Raw genomic sequence first — 15,395 nt, 5'->3', positions numbered from 1 at the left:
AAGAAATTAAATGTAAAGGGGGAGAATCCAACAAAAAGAAAAGGTCATGACAATGATAAGTCAATACGTATCAGTTATAACCATCAATGTTAATGGTCTCAATTCACCAATCAAAAGAAATAGACTGGCAGAATGGGTCAAGAAGCAAGATCCAACAATATGCTGCATACAAGAAACACACTTCATTCAAAAGGAAACTCTTAGACTGAAAGTTAAAGGGTAGAAAAAAATACTCCATATGACAGGAATCCCAAAAAAAGGAGGAACAGCTATCCCCTTGGCAGATCAAGTCGATTTCAAATCAACACTTATTAAGAGAGACAAAGGACTCTACATCCTTGTAAAGGGAACAATCCAACAGGAAGAGATGACAATCATAAATATCTGTGCACAAACACTAGTGCGCCCAACTATATAAAACAAATACTAACAGACATGAAAAATCAAATAAGCACCAATACAATAGTAGTGTGGGACCTCAATACACCACTGTTACAAATAGATAGATCAACTAGACAAAAAATAAGTAATGAAATACCAGAACTCAATCGAACTCTTGAACAGATGAACTTAACAAATGTTTACAGAGTGTTCCACCCCACAAAATCAGAATACACATTCTTTTTAGTTGCACACAGGATGTTCTCCAAAATAGACCACATACTCACACATAGAACATGTTTAAGTGCAAAGGAATTGAAGTTATCCCCTGTATATTATCAGACCATAGTGCAATGAAATTGGAGATCCATAGCAAAAGAAACTCGAAAAATTTCATAAACATGTGGAAATTGAACCACACACTTCTGAATAACCAATGGGTCACAGAGGAAATTAAAGAAGAAATCAGACAGTTCCTTCAATTAAATGACAATGACAATACAACATATAGGAATCTATGGGACACAATGAAAGCAGTCTTACGAGGGAAATACATAGCAGTGAATACGCATATTAGGAAAACAGAACAAGCCCAATTAAACAACCTGCTGCTGAACCTCAAGCTTCTAGAAAAAGAAGAGCAGGACAAACCCAAAGGTCATACGAGGGAGGAAATTATAAAGATCAGAGCAGGAATCAATTCAATGGAGACTAAGAGAATGATACAAAAAATCAATGAAGCCAAGAGTTGGTTCTTCAAAAGAATCAACAAAATTGACAAACCCTTAGCCAACCTTATCAGAAAAAGGAAAGAAAAGGCCGAAATCCATGCAATTAGGAATGAAAAGGATGAAATTACAATGGACCCAGCAGAAATCCAGAGGATCATCAATATCTACTTTGAGAAGCTATACGCCAATAAGATGGAAAACACAGAAGAAATGGACAGATTCCTAGATACATATGAATTACCAAAGTTGAACAAAGAAGACCTAAAATTCTAAACAACCCAATATCAATCAATGAAATTGAAAACGTAATTAAAAACTTACCAACTAAGAAAACCCCAGGTCCTGATGGCTTCACTGCTGAATTCTACAAGACATTTAGAGAGGAATTACTGCCACTACTGTTTAAACTCTTCAGTGAAATTGAAAGGGAAGCAATATTCCCAAATTCATTCTGGAAACAAGCATCACCTTGATCCCCAAAGCAGAGAAAGACCCAAACGAAAAAGAGAACTATAGGCCAATCTCACTAATGAACATAGATGCAAAAATCCTTAACAAAATACTGGCAAATACAATGCACAAGATCATCAAGAAGATCATACACACCCTGACCAACTGAGATTCATCCCAGGGATGCAGGGATGGTTCAATATATGCAAATCAATCAATGTAATACACTATATCAATAGAGCCAAGGACAAAAACCATATGATTATCTCCATAGACGCAGAAAAAGCATTTGACAAAATCCAACATGCATTTATGATAATAAAAAAAAAACCACCAAAAACTTGGAATAGGCTGTCTCTACCTCAATCTGATAAAAGCTGTCTATGAAAAACCAACAGCCAATATCATACTAAATGGTCAAAAACTGAAATCCTTCACACTAAAATCAGGAACAAGACAAGGATGTCCACTATCACCACTCCTGTTCAGTATAGTTTTGGAAACATTAGCCACAGCAGTTACACAAGAGAAAGAAATAAAAGGAATAAAAACAGGAAATGAAGAAGTCAAATTGTCATTATTTGTAGATGACTTGATATTCTATATAGAAGACTCCAAGAACTCCACCAAAAGTCTTCTAGACTTAATAACCAAATTCAGTAGAATAGCTGGATACAAGGTCAACACACAAAAATCAATAGCTTTCCTCTACACGAACAACAGACTCACTGAGACAGAAATAGGGCAAACAATTCCTTTCACATTAGCATCCAAAAAACTGAAATACCTAGGAATCAACCTAATGAAAGAAATCAAAGACCTCTTCTCAGAAAACTATAGCACTCTGAAAAGAGAGATTGAAGATGATATCAGAAAATAGAAAGACATCCCATGCTCCTGGGTAGGAAGGATCAACATAGTGAAAATGGCCATACTTCCAAAACTGCTATATAGATTCAATGCAATCCCAATTGAAATCCCAGCACGATATTTCACAGACCTTGAGAAAACAGTCCAAAAATTCATTTGGAACAAGAAGAGACCCAGAATAGCAAAAGCAATTCTAGGTAAAGAGACATGTCAGGGGATATCACAACCCCCAACTTGAAACTATACTACAAAGCTACTGTGAGAAAAACAGCATGGTACTGGCAAAGAAACAAACCTGAGGGCCAGTGGAACAGATTAGAAGATGCAGAAACAACTCCAGACACACTCAGCCACCTCATCTTCGATAACACCCTCCCTGGAGGAAAGATAGCCTCTTTAATAAATGGTGTTGGAAAAATTGGGTTTCAACTTGTCAAAGATTAAAACTAGACCTATATCTCTCACCATGCACTAAACTAAAATTGAAGTGGATTAAAGATCTAAATATTAAAATAGAAACGCTGAACCAGTTGGAACAGAGGTTAGGTAGAACTCTTGAAGACATAGGTGTAGGAAGAGATTTTATGAATAAAACCTCAGTTGCCCATGAACTAGCACAAACAATCAACAAGTGGGATCTCTTCTTATTAAAAAGCTTCTGCACAGCAAGAGAAACCACCAGCAGTGTGAAGAGACAACCCACAATGTGGGAAAAAAATCTTCACCTGCTGTTCCTTAGACAAAGGTCTACTATCTAGAATCTATAAAGAACTTAAAAAAAATCAGACCTCCCAAATTTAAAGACCCAATCCGAAAATGGGCATCTGAAATGAACAGACATTTCTCAGACAAAGAAGTAGAAATAGCAAGTAAACATATGAAAAAATGTTCAACATCGTTGGTCATTCGAGAGATGCAAATGAAAACAACGCTAAGATTCCACCTCACTCCAGAAGGAATGGCTGCTATCATGAAATCAACCAATAACAAATGCTGGTGGGGCTGTGAGGAAAGACGAACCCTGCTCCACTGCTGGTGGGAGTGTAGACTGGTGCAAGCACTGTGGAAATCAGTATGGAGATACCTCAGAGAACTAGGACTGGAAGTCCCATTTGACCCAGCTATTCCCCTGCTGGGTATCTTCCCCTAAGAATTAAAAGAATCATACCACAGTGATACATATGTGCACCCATGTTCATAGCAGCACAGTTTGCAATAGCTAAAATTTGGAAACAGCCCAATTGCCTATCAACTGGAGACTGGATAAAGAAGATGTGGTTTTTTTATAAAATGGAGTACTACTCAGCCATAAGAAAAGAGAACTTAGAGACATTTATAGCTAAATGGATGCACATTGAGGCAATACTCAAGTGAAATAAATAGGACACACGTGTAAATACAGAATAGCTTCTCTAGTGTGATAAACTGAAAGTGTAAATAAGGACTAAAAGGTATAATAGATAATGTGAAATAGGAAGGAAAGGGGCAGAGGGGAAGGGGAAGGGGGAGGGGGAGAGGAAAGGAAAGAAGGGAATGGAATTAATGTGAGAAAATGGAAAAATAGGAACAAAGTCTTTGTACATAGGGAGGGACGGAGGGGTTGAAGGGAGGGCAGGGAAGGGGGAAAAATAAGAACCAAGAGAGATTATGTAAAGGTGCAAATTTCCAATGATGAGTGTCATTATATTGTATACCTAAAATGTACCAATAAAATAAAATTTTTTTAAAATGGTAAGCATTGAGGTGATAGCTATGTCAATCAACTTGTTTTAATTATTCCTTATTATATGTATAGATCATGACATTATTTTGTGACCCTAAATATATAATTATAAATTGTCAATTTAAAAAAATTTTTAGGGTCAGGGATTCAGCTCAGTGGTTCCTCTGCCTGCCTAGCAAGCACAAGGACCCAAGTTCGATCCCTGGTATCAAAAAGAAAAAGAAAACAAATTTTTAATTAAAAATGCTTCAAAAACAACATTTAAAGGAATGATTTCAAGTGAAATGACCCTTGCTTATGTTATCTGATAGATTACTTACACTAAACTTCCAGGACCAACATAGTACTGTGTATTAGCTTTCCATTGCTTGGACACAATACTCAACACCCACAACTTAAAGGAGGTGCAGTTTAATTTGGCTCACATCTTCAGGGGATTCAGTCCCTGATCAGCTGGCTGTAAGGCAGGAACATCATGGTAGAAGGATGTGTCATAGCAAAGATACTTAGTTCACAGCAGCCAGAAAGCAGAGCAGGGGAACAGTGCCAGAGAGGAAAAGGGGGCAAGGACCAAATATGTACCTAAAGTCATGCCTCCAGGACTTACCCAGAAATACACAGAAGTTTGCTTTACTAATCCCCTAGGCATTTCTTAGTCCAGTCATGTTGATGTATTACAATCAATGGTCACATACTGTTATGCAACTGTAAATAAGTGAGCCAGAGCAGAAGAGGAAATATTATAATACACCTTTGGCTTTGACTACCTGAGTCACAGTAGTGGAGAAATGGATAGCTTTTTGTGAGCAAGATTCGAATGGACCTCATGTGATAAGCAGCTGCTACAGCTGTAAAGTAGATAGTAATTGTGACTTAAATGTAGAGGATTTTATGAGTCTTTTGTCCCAAATAACAATTACCATTGATGAGTCCTCTGGGTGTCGTATGTGTGCTGACCATTAGGTTTATGGGATCTAGCTATTGGACTAGAGGGATGCAAGAATTTTGCCAGGAATTAGGGTTTGGGGGATATTGGAAATTAGCTTGGCTATGAGGACTGGCCCTTTAGAGGCAGTGAAGAGCCCAAGTCACGATGTCCAAAATGTATAGCAAACTTGAACTTTCTTCTTGCCTTAATTTCAGAAAGGTCTGGTCTGGTGGGTGGCAAGAGCCTCAGCAGTACCTGGCCCTGATCAGTCAGTGAGTAGCAACATCATGATCCCTCCCCATATGGAGGCAGAATTCACCCACAGGCTGGCACCTGATAGAGACAATAGAGTTTGGTCTTACAAGAATGTTGCTGGCAAACTACAGTTGGGGTTCAAGACTAGACATTGTTCCCCAAAGGTGTGTGTACTCTGGAAACTCAGGCAGCTAAGTGAGCTCACAGCATCCAGTTTAAGGTAATAGTCTCATTCCAAACCCTAGGTTTTACCTGCAGAGGATAGCCTGCAATCCTGCTTCTTTGGAAATAAAGAATTACAGGTTTTAAAAATTAAATATGAAAGTTGTGCCACCCTATATTGATCTTGATGCAGGCAATAGCACTCTTTGTGTTCAGTATGTCTGTTCTGATTTAAAGATTCCTTTCCCAATATCATACAGGATTAAGTTGTTTTGTAATAGTCCTAACTTTAAGACTTCCTTAACTGAAATCTTGCCTTTTCTTAACTATTGTTGTTCTCCTTTTAATAAAGTGTTAAAAGCCCCCAAAGGATGTGCCATTAAGTGTACTCCTTTTCCCATAAAATTGTTCTGCTCAAACTTAAATTTCTGGGAAGCAAAAAACAGGGTGGCCTTTTAGTAAATATAAAGCTTTGTCCTTAATGGAGTTTGGTTTTTAAAAATAAGAAAAGTATAATTATGTAAGTAAGTGTGTTCTCTAGTAAAAGACAAAATGTAATAGTTCTTCACTGTATGAGAAAGCAATATGTTGGGTTTTTCTGCCTAGGTTTTAAGGTTGATTAGAAATTGGCACTGAACAGCTTATAGAATAGCAATGATACGTAGAGTTAAGTAACCCTGGCCTTTTCTCTTGGCTTTTAATCACCAGATTAGGATCCAATGTCATGAGACTTTCTCGGGATAGGCATGCAATAACCGTATAGCATGCAATAACCAAGATAACAAATTAAAAATCTGTTCCTGACTGAAATTTTTTCTTTCCTCTTTTATACATATGGGATTATAGTTTTAACTCTGTTGGGATTCGTTTTTCAGACAACTCAATTATCGACAAAATGAAAGAGATTAGTGGTCAGAATAGTCCAAGCCATCCAGTAATCCAATATGCATTACCATATTTCAGGCTATCACCAATGTTTGCTGCTGTGAATATTGCCTCTTTATGGCCCTGTTGTAATTAACTGTCCTCATTGTTCCCACTTTTGTGTGAACTCCTGAAACAGTCTCCTAGTTGGTCTTCCTGTATCCTGGTCTCCCTCTCTGCCATTTATCCTCCATACCTATGATAATGTGGATCTCAGATGTCCTCCAAACCCCATGTGTTGAAGGCTTTGTCTCTAGTCTGTGACATTATTAAGAAGTGGTAGAACTTTTAAGATGTGGGGCTCAGTGAAGGAAGTTAGGTCACTGGGGATGTGCCCCTAAAAGGGGTATTGGAACCCTAGGCCCTCCTCTTCCTCTGTCTTTTCTTCCTGGCCTCCTTCTGCCACTTGCTGTCACTATGGTGTCCTGTGCTACCAGAGCCCCAAAGCAAAAGGGCCAAGTGATCATGGGCTGAAACTCTGAAATAATGAGCCAAAATAAACCTTTCCTCCTCTTAAGTTGATTGTGTGAGATATTTTGCCATAGTGGTGGGAAGCTAAGTAACACAACGTTGCAGGAAGGATGAGTCTTCTAAAGGCTAAGTCTGGACTCATCCTTCTCTAATTTCTTTTGTGACTTAGCACCATCGACAGAACTATGGTACACAGAGGCTCCTGCCTGCCTCTCCATTTACCTATGTTGTGATTCTCTTCTGTGAGGCCCTTCATGACACCCTGTTTAGTACAACTTGTGCCTTTGTACTTAATTCTGCCCTTGGCCAAAATGCACTTACCCTGGTGAAATATCACCCAGTGAGACTTCCCTAATGCCCTCCTTGGGGTAGGGTGAATAATGACCTTCCAAAAGATAGCCACATCTTACTCCTAAAGACACCTGTCAATGTTACTTTGCATAGAAAAAAAGGAATTCATAGATGTGATTAAGAAAAGGCTCTTCAGGTGGGAGATTATCCTGGACCACTCAGTTGGGCTCTAAATGCCATCATATGTGTCCTTACAAGAGAGAGATGAGGCTGGAGATTTAGCTCAGTGGTGCCACCACCTGCTGCGCAAGCGCAAGGTCCCAAGTTCGATCCCTGGTACCCAAAAAGAAGAAAGAAAAAAAAAAACAAGAGAGAGGCGCTGGGAAATTTGACACTAAAGAAGAAACAGCAGTGTGAACATGGAGGTAGAGATCTGAGTGATGTAGCCACACACCAAGGAAGTCAGCAGAAGCTGGGAGAGGCAAGGAATGGATTCTCCACTAGGGCCTCCAGAGGGTTCATCGCTCTCCCAACTTAGTGATTTCAGCCCAAGAAAACTGACCTTGGACTTCTGGCCTCTAAAAGGTAATAGGATAAATTTTGTTTTAAGCCACCAAGTACAGAAGCTACAGGAGGGCTGGAGATTTAGCTCAGTGGTTCCACCGCCTGCCTTGCAAGTACAAGGTCCCGAGTTCTATCCCCTCGATCCCCGGTACCAACCTCCCCCCGCAAAAAAACAAACAAATACAGAAGCCACAGGAAATGAACACACTGCCCAACCGAGGCAGATTTTTTTGGAGGGTACCAGGGATCAAACTCAGGACCTTGTGCTTGTGAGGCAGGTGGCAGAACCACTGAGCTAAATCCCAGCCTTCCAAGGCAGATTTATACCCTGCCCTCTATCCCTGTAGATTCTGAGGAACACACCTGGATTACAGACTTCTTTTTTCCCATTAAGTTTATTGGTACATTTTAGGTATAAAATACAGTTACATTCATCATTGGGATCTTGTACCTTTACATGATGTATCTTGGTTCTTATTTTTTCCCCCTGCCCCTGCACTCCCTTCACCCCCTCCACCCTTCCCTGTTTGCAAAGACTTTGTTTCCATTTTTTTCCTTTTCTCGTATTTTTTCTTTTCCCTTTTTTCCCTTCCCCTACCCCTCCCAATTCCCCTGCTCTTTTAGACCTTTTCTTCCTGTTACACAATATCAATTATACATTTTTTAAATTACAATATCAAGATCTAGGAGACATTACCACAGATTTTTACAGAACTTAAAAGGATATAGAAAGCATATTTCAAAAACCTGTTTTGAAATAAATTTGACAACTTCTATGAAGTACCTTGGAAGACAAATTAATGAAACTAACTCTGGAGGAAATATAAAATTTGAATACCACCTATTAAAGAAAGTATATTCCTAGCTTGAAAACCTACCTATATGACAACAGCAGGCTCATAGACATTTTAACTGATAAATTATATCAAACATTTAAAGCAGAGAAAAAAAGGAACACTTCTTCCCTCATTTTAGGAAATCAACATTGTGCTAATCCTAAAACTAGATAAAGATAATAGAAGAAAAAAGTATGAACATAGATAGAAATTTGTTTAACAAAACAAACTATTAGAAGTCAGACCTGGCAGTATGTAGAAAGTGGTTTTATTATAGGGATGGCAGTGTTGGTTCAGCATTGGAAGATCCACCCCCAAAAGTCATCATTTTAACAAAGGAAAGGAAAAAGCCATATGATCCTGTCACTAGTTGGAGAAAAAGTATTGGACTAAATTCCACAGCTGTTCATGGTAAAAGCTATCAGGAGACTAGAAGAAGAACAGAACCTTCTCAACAGATTAAAGACATGCACTCCATACTTCCAGCGAAAACACCTTTTATGAATGGAGAAGATAAAATGCTTTCTCTTTAAGGTGAGGAACAAGGGCAGATATGCTAACTCTTCATCTGTCCACTAAACTTTGAAACGTAGGCCCAAACCAAAATAGTCTGGCAGTAAAATGACACAATTAGGATAGGATTGGCAAGGTAGAAGCAAAATCTTTATATGTAGATGAAATGATCATCTACAGAGAAAATACTAAGAAATCTCTAGGAGCCCCTAGAACTTGTATTTGAATATAGCAGGATTAGAAAACACAAGGTATATATAAAAATTCAGGTCTATGATTACTTGCTATATAAATGAAGAATTGGATATTGAAATTTAAAAGTTATGTAGGAGTACAAAGGACCTAGAAAAGCAAAAGGAGAAAAGAAAAAAAAAACAGTGTTGGAAGACATTTAGTACCTAATTTTAAGACTTCTTCTAAAGCTACAGTAATCAAGGCAGTGTTGGTGTAAGGAAACACATATAGATCATTGGAATAAAACAGAGAATCTAGAAATAGAACCACACATATATGGTCCACTGAGTTCTGAAAGATTATTTAACATTAGCATTTTATAGAATATAAACTCGATTTAAGAGCCGAGGAAGAGATAGTGTCGTCAGCAAATGGCATTAGAACACCTGGTATCCATATATAAAAAATTAACCTCAACCCATTTTTTCCATACATGAAAATAACTTGAAGGGATCTATGAACCTAAATAAGAAAGCCTAAAAGTATAAAACTTTAAGAAGAAATTATAAGGGAAAATATTTATGAATTCAGGGTAGGCAAGAACTACCTAGGATACAAAAAACATGATGTATAAAAGAAAAAAAATGGATAAATGAGATTCCATCAAAATTTAGGACTTTAAATGACATCATTAAAATGAAAAGTAGTCCTTCAACAGACCATATTTACAATGCATATAACCTATGACCAGAATATATAAAGAATTCTTAGAGCTCATTAGTAGATAACCCAATTAAAATGTAGACATAAGAAGATGATAAATAGCCAATATAGCACAAGGAATAGTGTGCAATTCTAGAATCAGAAAAATACTAATCAGTACAATAATAAGATTGAATCATACACTCATTAGGGAGATGAAGCTAAAAGTTTTAAAAGCCTTGTCATGACTTTTTCTTTTTGTTGGATTCTCCCCCTTTGCATTTAATTTGTCATGCCCAATAGATTCATTCTGCTGGGTTTCCTGGGGTTGTGATCCTCATTGTCTTTTCCTAGGGTATTGTCTAAAATTTGTTGGAGTGCCGGTTTGGTATTCATGAAGTTCCTGAGGTGCTCTTTATCATGAAAGTATCTTATTTCTCCATCAATTTTGAAAGATAGTTTTGCAGGGTACATCAATCTGGGTTGGAGGCTGTTTTCCTTTAGGGCTTGAAATACATCACACCAAGCTCTTCCTGCCTTGAGGGTTTGCATTGAGAAGTCTGCTGTGATTCTGATGGGCTTTCCTTTGTATATGATTTGTTTCTTTTCTCTCACTGCTTGTAGAATTTTATTCTTCTGTTGGATTTATGGAATCCTAACTATTATATGCCTATGTGTAGATTTTTTTTGATTAAGGTTAGCTGGAGTCCTATATGCCTCACTTATCTGTATGTCAAGTTCTTTTCCCCTCCTTGGGAAGTTTTCTGCCATCACTTCTGTGAACAGTTTTTTTATGTCATCTGCACTCTCTCCTGCTTCCTCATTGACTCCAATCAGTCTTACGTTATTCTTCTTTGCATCGTCTAGCAGCTGCTGGATTGATTTCTCATGTTCCCTTACAATTTTAAAGCAATTTTTCTTTTCCTCCTTACTAATTGTAATCTTATCTTCTATATGTGAAATTCTATCCTCACATTGGTTCATTCTGCTGCACAGACTTTCAGTGGAGTTTTTAATCTCCTGGAAATCTGTTTGTATCTGTTTTATGGATTCCATTTGTTTCCTATGTTGGGATTCCACCATGTTCCTCAGATCCTCTATTTTTTTATCTGTGTCCTCTCTAGATTTATTAATCATATCTTGCACTATGAGCACAATCTTTGCTGTTATCTGAGAAATTATTTCTGATTTCATTTTTTCCCAGATCCTCTTTTGTTGCCAGTTCAGGGAGTCCAGGTGGTTGAGTATCAGAGTGTTCTATCTCGTTTCCCTTTGGGGTTGCTGTAGGTGATCTGGGAGTCTGTTTTTGAGGCTTGTTTATGTGTCTTCTCATTTCCACCGTGGCAGGGGGTGCTTCTGGCACCCACATGGCTCACCTTCTCTGCCCTAGGAGCATGGAATGGTGGTGGGGGAGCCTCCTCCCAGGTGCTGGGCACTCTGATCACTTTAATTTCATATCCTTTCCTCCACATTTTATGTGCTTCTCAAGCAGTATCTATATGTGGTTTTATTTTTCTCTGTAGTATCTCTTCTTGGTTCTTCCAAGTTTCCTTTTTCTTTCTTTTCCTGCTATTGTCTCCCCCTTATTTTTAAAGGAATATATATTCTTTCTAATTTTATGGAGGCTGCAAAGCAGATTTTAAATTTTTTAGTTTGAAAAATTTCAAACTTATGAAAAGTAAAAATAAAGTATAATAAACACCATATATGTCCTTCACCTAAGATTTGTTGTTAACAATGAAATATTTTAAATGTATAATAGGTAATGTGAAATAGGAAGAAAAGGGGCAAAGGGGAAGGGAGTGGGAGGGCTAGGGGAAAGGATAGAAGGGAATGGGATTAATATGAGAAAATGGAAAAACAGGAACAAAATCTTTGTAAATAGGGAGGAATGGAGGGGTTGAAGGGAGGGCTGGGCAAGGGTGAAAAATAAGAACCAAGAGAGACTATGTAAAGGTGCAAATTTCCAATGATGAATGTCATTAGATTGTATACCTAAAGTGTATCAATGATTAGAATGAATAATCAATAATGTAAAATAGGAAGAAAAGGTCCAAAGGGGTAGGGGTAGTGGGAGGGACAGGGGAAAGGAAAGAAGGGAAAGGAAAAATGCTGAGAAATGGAAAAAATGGAAATAAACTCTTTGTAAATAGGAAAGGGTGGAGAACATGAAAGGAGGGCTAGGAATGGGGAAAAAATAAGAACCAAGATGCATTATGTAAAGGTACAATTCCCAGTGAGAAATGTAATTGTGTTGTATACCTACAATGTACCAATAAAAGAATTTAATTTAAAAAAAAAACAATGAAATATTTGTTCTTTTTTTCTAGATATAGATATAAGTAGTAATTTGAAAGTCAGCAGTACACAATGTGAGTCTTTACTCCTAAATACTTATGGGTCTATTTCTAAGAATTTAGATATCCTTCTCTTTCTTCCTGTTTTGGAGCTGGGCTGTGTGCCTGCCTGTTTACTAGGTATAAATCCAAAGCAACCCTAGTTCATTCCTAAGGGTTCCGTACATATAGGGAGAGCTGAATGCCCATTTCTGAGACACATCCCTTCACTGTGCAGGCCTTTAAGGTCATTCCACTGGTGATTCTTTGACCTAAAACACAACCTGCCATTTTGCTGATAACAGAAATTAGACCTCTCATTTCTAGGTCAGGCATGTTTACTGCCTAGAGTAGGAGACAGTATTACTCCAGTCATGAATTAGATATAACTATTACTGTGCTCAAAACCAGCTCTGAGTCTGACTCTTTTGAGCCATTTGTTAGCTTCACGTTGACCTGGTTCTAAGTTTAAGTTTTGAAAGCAGAGCCGAGAATGTGGTTGAACTCAAAGGCAGGTCTGGGACAGACTATTACCAGTTCCACACATTCTTGTATTATATCCCTGCTCCATCTGGCAGGGATAAACTGCCCTATGCATTGATTACAAGCCAGTAACATAATAGTACATGTCAGTGTGAAATATCTAAAGAATATCCTGGGACCAGAAAAATGTAGGATAGAAGATTTGATTTCAAATAAAATTAAAACATCTTAATGCTTATCCATGCTAATATTCTGAACCTGTGACTGACCATCTATTTGCCAAGACACCCTGAAAAAGCCAGAGATTAAACTATAGCAGTGACAACACAGTGAACACTATAAAGATTAAAGGCCTGTGCCTGTGTTTTGGGCCTGTGCCTACAACTACGTTACTAAGATGTTAAACAACCTTTCCTCCTAACTATTGTCATTGCTTTATTTCATTTGCACTGAGAAAAAGAAACAAATTCTGACTAAATAAATGTGCTGACTAAGTAAATGTCAGGCATGACAGTGACCACACCAGAAAGCTACCTTTTGTGCTCCCTGGAAAGTGATTGCTTTGCCTCGAGGCCAAAATTTGACTTCTGTCTAGCTGTGTGATTTTGCTAAGTCTCTCTTTCCCTAGCTCTCTGTTCTTTTTCTTGACCAGTTTCCAGATTAGTAAAGGGATGAGGGCAAGAGAGGAGACAGTGAGAGAGAAAAACCTAAGTCTCCACTAATTCTAAAATGTTAGAAAACACAACGTGCTGAATAAATAATGATATAAACTAAACAGCTTTAATCTAGTTGGTTGAAAACTATTCTAAGGCCCTGTTCACTGTATATAAAGGTCACTCCTGTTTGCAGATGAGGATTTTGTAGTCATTAAAGCACATTTACCAGTGCTGCTAATTGGAAACAGTATTTAGTAGTGGTTACTGCAAGTTAATAGATGACTTTAAAGGTAATCAAATCACCTTTTAAAAGCTTGCATATTTGAATCTTCTCCAAAATTAAGAGTATTGTACTAGCTTTCCAACACTCTAACAAAATAATTTAAATAATTAAATTATAAAGAGAAAAGATTAGGGCTGGAGATGTGGCTCAGTGGTAGAGCATTTGCCTGGCTTGCTCAATGCCCAGGGTTAGAACCCCAGTAGAAGGGGTAGGGGGAGAGAGATAGAGAGAGAGATTTTTTGGCTCATAGTTTTAGAGGGTCCAGTCCATGACCGGGCAGACCTAGTGCTTTTCGGCCTCTGGGTGGAGTTGCTGGATGGCAATGGTGGTGAATCCATGGTGGAGCAAACTGCTCAGGACCAGGAAGCAAAGGAAAGAGGAAGGGGCTGGGGCCCCACAGGCCGTTTGAGGTCATCCCCTCATCACCTAAGGACCTCCCACATGGGCCCTCCTTCTAAAGGCCCACGGCACCTTCCAATGGTGCCACCCTAAGGAACAACCTTTAACACATGGACATTTGGGAGACATCAACATTCAAACCATAGTAGGATTAATGAGGACTTACTGTATTAGTACTACTCCTGCTGTATATTAAATAATTTCAATCTACACACAATCAATATTTAATAATTAGAGAAAACCTCCAAAAATAAAGAATAATATATACCAGTTTATACTGAGTATTATCATGAAACTTCCTGGCACCTGTTTCGAAACTATATATTTCTTGTCCTTTCATTATTGTGTGAATTCACTAGATGGTAAAAGTCAGCAGGGGAAAAAAAAGGCAGCAAACAGCTTTTTATTGTACACACTTAATTGTTGAAATCTGATTTATGGAAAAATTTGCTGTCACAGACACTAAGTAGTGTATTCAAATCCCAGTTAGTTGAAAAAAATTCACTTTGAGATCCTTCTACACCCAAAGGTCAAAATGTATTATTTCTAAATAGTTGATAATCTGATAATACTCCAGTTCAAATAGTACTTAATAACAACTCCTAAAGATACATTGCCATTAATCCCCTTCATAGTACTCCCCCTCACTTTGAACACACTTATCCCATCATTCTTGGAACTTTCTTCAGCAGTTCTGGAAGTCCTCTTTCAGAAGTGTCTTTATGAGGTGTGATGAAAAATATGGTGAACATTGCTGCTGCATGCATCCATCCAGTGGAAATGCAGGCTCATAAAAGTATTGTGGTGTGTCCTCATCTACCTTATCCACCAGTGCTGGCACTGGGTGATTTCTGGCGCTTGCCCAAAATCAAAATGATCGTGAAAGGTTAATATTCTGAGTAGATTCAAGACATCAAGGTGACCACTACAAAACAACTAAAGACATGGATGAAAGAGGACTTCCATTAATGCCTTAGAAAATGACAAGAACAATGGGATAGCTGTGTTCAAAGTGAGGGAGAATATTTTGAGGGGAATTAATGGCAATGTGTCTTCTACTTCAATAATTTTTTTTAATTTAAACATTCACCAGTTTTTTAATCTCACCTTGTACTAGTATTCAGATCAACAACATGTAAGATAGAGAAAAAAATTGTAGTTAAAGCAAATGGAACTTTTTATAATGCTCAGAAGGATAAGAATATTGATTATGTTTAGGATTTGTGTCAAGAATGCATGATAAATTTGTGGAGAAACGGATCA

General features: G+C 37.9%; 1 protein-coding gene and 1 long non-coding RNA gene across 4 annotated transcripts in view; one reads left to right on the top strand and one right to left on the bottom strand.

Moving 5' to 3' along the window:
* The window catches only part of Nipal2 (NIPA like domain containing 2), an 88,620-nt gene that overhangs the window by 10,634 nt on the left and 62,591 nt on the right, over nucleotides 1-15,395 (top strand). The gene's annotated exons all lie outside the window — the stretch shown is intronic.
* LOC110350334 (uncharacterized) overlaps nucleotides 1-15,395 on the bottom strand; it is a 46,774-nt gene that overhangs the window by 17,459 nt on the left and 13,920 nt on the right. The gene's annotated exons all lie outside the window — the stretch shown is intronic.

Source organism: Heterocephalus glaber, unplaced genomic scaffold (genome assembly GCF_053883595.1).
Source record: "Heterocephalus glaber isolate CG9 unplaced genomic scaffold, H.glaber_assembly_v1.0 deba00001555, whole genome shotgun sequence".
Taxonomy (NCBI): domain Eukaryota; kingdom Metazoa; phylum Chordata; class Mammalia; order Rodentia; family Bathyergidae; genus Heterocephalus; species Heterocephalus glaber.
This window is presented reverse-complemented; position numbering and strand designations above follow the sequence as displayed.